The sequence below is a fragment of the Podarcis pityusensis genome, assembly GCF_964106645.2.
Source record: "Podarcis pityusensis genome assembly, chromosome: 7".
In the NCBI taxonomy this organism is placed as follows: domain Eukaryota; kingdom Metazoa; phylum Chordata; class Lepidosauria; order Squamata; family Lacertidae; genus Podarcis; species Podarcis pityusensis.
The window spans coordinates 13,928,840-13,932,604 of record NC_138031.1 but is presented as its reverse complement, the minus strand read 5'-3'; the positions used below and the strand labels follow the sequence as shown (position 1 = coordinate 13,932,604).

At 46.4% G+C, this 3,765-nt stretch overlaps 1 pseudogene across 1 annotated transcript; it reads left to right on the top strand.

Moving 5' to 3' along the window:
- Nucleotides 1-1,605: 1,605 nt before the first annotated feature.
- On the top strand, nt 1,606-2,205 carry LOC308481129 (large ribosomal subunit protein uL22 pseudogene; annotated as a pseudogene). The gene has a single exon. The product of its transcript is annotated as a large ribosomal subunit protein uL22 pseudogene (transcript).
- Nucleotides 2,206-3,765: the final 1,560 nt, after the last annotated feature.

Here is a 3,765-nt window from a genome sequence, read left to right as displayed (position 1 = left end):
CATCTCATTCTCTCCTCCTTCTGAATCCCTGTCTTTTAGGGAAATTATCCTCTCTGTGCTAATAGCCTTAAGGGATAGTTAGGGCGAAAGTATGCTTTATTTCACCAGGGTCAAAGACCCTGTTTGGCACCCACTTCCGTTCATATAATGCCTCAGCCCAGTATACCTGAAGGAGCGTCTCCACCCCCATCGTTCAGCCCTGAGGTCCAGCTCCAAGGGCCTTCTGGTGGTTCCCTCCCTGCAAGAAGTGAGGTTACAGGGAACCAAGCTGAGGGCCTTCTCGATAGTGGTGCCTGCCCTGTGGAATGTCCTCCCATCAGATGTCAAGGAGATAAACAACTATCTGACTTTTAGAAGACATCTGAAGGCAGCCCAGTTTAGGGAGGCTTTTAATGTTTGATGTTTTATTATGTTTTTAATATTCTATTGGGAGCTGCCCAGAGTAGCTGGGGGAACCCAGCCAGATGGGCGGGGTATAAATAATAAATTATTATTATACAATGGTACCTCGGGTTACAGACGCTTCAGGTTACAGATGCTTCAGGTTACAGACTCCACTAACCCAGAAATAGTACCTCGGGTTAAGAACTTTGCTTCAGGATGAGAACAGAAATTGCATGGCGGTGACGCGGCAGCAGTAGCGAGAGGCCCCCATTAGCTAAAGTGGTACCTCAGGTTAAGAACAGTTTCAGGTTAAGAACGGACCTCTGGAACGAATTAAGTTCTTAACCTGAGGTACCACTGTACACACATGCAGAGGCTGGGAGCCTCGACGGCGCCCCTTTGGAGGCTTCAACTGGGGCAAAAACCCGAGCAAACCCCCCCACCCCCGTAGCTGCAGCTCTGAATAGCCAATAGGCTTTGAGGTCCAATAGTGAGGAGGGCTTTTCACACAAAAGCTGCTGGGTCTCCCTTCTGGCCAGATACTCCTTGGCACTGTCAGGGCTTATCCTCCTTGTTGGAAGAATGTCATCTGATCCTTTGCCTCAAGTGGCAAAATCTCTTGGGCCGGCCTTGAGCTTCGTTCACACAGATGATGTTACCTACCATCAAGTTCCCCAATGCCCAAATTGCACACTTCTTCTTGCGTGGGTTCTTGGGTATAACTTAAGCTAATTCTCAGAAATATCTTGAAATTCCAGCCTAGCACAGCAAAGGAAAAGTGTACATACAGATTACTCATCGCCTGTTACTCACTGTTTGCTGTGGGTGTTGGATGAGTAAATCCCACACAGAACCCAACCACCCAAGGGAAGTAGTTAGTCAATGTGAAATGTCTGCAGCCTACATTTCGGCTGCAACATGATGCTCTCTGCATAGCTACTTGAATGAAACTCATTTGATTCAGAAGAGGTCAACAACGGGAAGCCCATCGTCCAAAATGTCACACATTTTGGTCCTTCTGCAAACCTTGCTTATTTATGTATTTGTTACCTACGAACAAGGAAGATGGAAGCACTTCTTAAGACTATACAGTATACTAGTCTCTCCAGGCAGCAACCTTCCTTCTTCCCCAAGGCAACCACATAATTGCTCTCTAGAAGGGCAGCGGCACAACAAAAGTGGAACAGAACATTTGTGGGTTAGAAAGTACCAGGATGGTGGCTGTAAGGTAAGCTCTGAAAATGGCCCGCTACTCACTTGATCCAGAGAACCCCACAAAATCATGCAAGTCAAGGGGATCCAACCTTCGTGTTCACTTTAAGAACACACGTGAGACTGCCCAGGCTATCAAGGGTATGCACATCTGGAAAGCTACCAAGTACTTGAAGAATGTGACCCTAAAGAAGTAGTGTGTTCCTTTCTGTCGTTACAATGGTGGCGTTGGCAGATGTGCCCAGGCCAAGCAGTGGGGCTGGACACAGGGGCGTTGGCCAAAAAAGAGTGCTGAGTTCCTTCTGCACATGCTTAAAAATGCTGAGAGCAATGCTGAGCTCAAGGGTCTGGATGTAGACTCTCTGGTAATTGAGCACATTCAGGTTAACAAAGCTCCCAAAATGCGCAGGCGGACCTACAGGGCTCATGGTTGCATTAACCCCTACATGAGTTCTCCTTGCCACATTGAGATGATCCTCACAGAGAAGGAGCAAATTGTCCCTAAGCCAGAAGACGAAATTGCTCAAAAGAAAAAGATATCTCAAAAGAAACTGAAGAAGCAGAAACTGATGGCTCGGGAATAAACATCTATACAGTTCACAAATAAAAGGAGGATGTGGGACATGCGCTGACTGGAATCGAAGCAGTGCGACTACCCCAAAACTTTTGCAGGTGCAAATTATATTGGAAATGGGATTGCCGCTGCCCTGATCGCATAATAAGCACAAAACCTCAGACAGCACCCCTAAGAAATCTGGCTTCTCTCCATCAGAAACAATTATATTCCCCATTGCAAATCTTGTGGGGTTTACATTCAGTGGTAGGGGCATTCCCAACCCCCACTCGGTGCTCTGCAGAGGGGACGGTGGCCAGCTGAAGGTCTCTTAGCACCATAGAATTTATAGGGCTGGAAGGGGTCCCAAGGATCATCCAGTCCAACCCCCTGCAATCTTTCACCCAACGTGGGGCTCGAACTCACAACCAAGAGATTAAGAGTCTCATGTTCTATTGACTGAGCTATCTTGGCGGCAACGGCAATGAATGAAATGGGTGAGATGGTGTTTCTCCAGTTCCGTTCTCCCTCTGAAAGAAACTCCTTTGTGTGGGTGGTAACCACATATGGCTCCATCAGCAGGAAAGTAGCGCTTGCATAGCAAGCACCACATTAGCAAAAAGAAAATGGCCTTTTTTGTTGATGCTCATGTCTGGAAGCACCCTGTGGCGGAGCGAGGCTGCTGGGGCTCTACCTTTTTACAAAGGCCTATGCTTCAGAGAGGGGATTCTTTAAAAGCTGCTACAGTATCACAGGATTCCCTCGTACATGACATAATTATAGCCTCCCCGAGTTCCGGAACACCCCCCCCCCTCGCCTCTACCAGGGTTATTAATGGAATACAACATTTCCTTGATAAGCCCAGCGGGGAAATATGAAAGTGCCCTTTTTTAAAATAAAAGAAAAAGCTTTTGATTTCTACAAGGCAGACAATTAAAAGAAAGAAAGATCAATTGCCTTTATGCTTTTATTAGAGCAAATTAGCAAAAAGAAATTGCTCTCCAGTGAGATCTAACCACTTTAAAGTGGAATCTATTACTGCCCATGAAAAGGAAAAAAATATTTTTGTAGTTCATATAAAGGGTTCTATGGGAAGTGACAAAGGGGAGCAGATTTTGCAGATTAGCCCACATGCCCCTTGCTCTCTGCAATGCCTTCTTTAAACCCATGCATATTATATCTCTTTACTACAGTAGAGAGCACCCCTTATTTATTTTCTTATGCATACAGTGGTACCTCGGGTTAAGTACTTAATTCGTTCTGGAGGTCCGTAATTAACCTGAAACTGTTCTTAACCTGAAGCACCACTTTAGCTAATGGGGCCTTCCGCTGCCGCTGGGCCGCCGGAGCACGATTTCTGTTCTCATCCTGAAGCAAAGTTCTCAACCTGAGGTACTATTTCTGGGTTAGCGGAGTCTGTAACCTGAAGCGTATGTAACCTGAAGCGTATGTAACCCGAGGTACCACTGTATATAACTAGCTGGGCATTCCTCCCACCCCCGTTTTTGCAATAATATAGATGCTTGCCCCCAAAGGTGTCATAGCTATTAATTGCTTTCATTCTGGCATCTGACAGCCCAACAGCCAGTGTGGTGTAGTGGTCAGAGTATCGGACC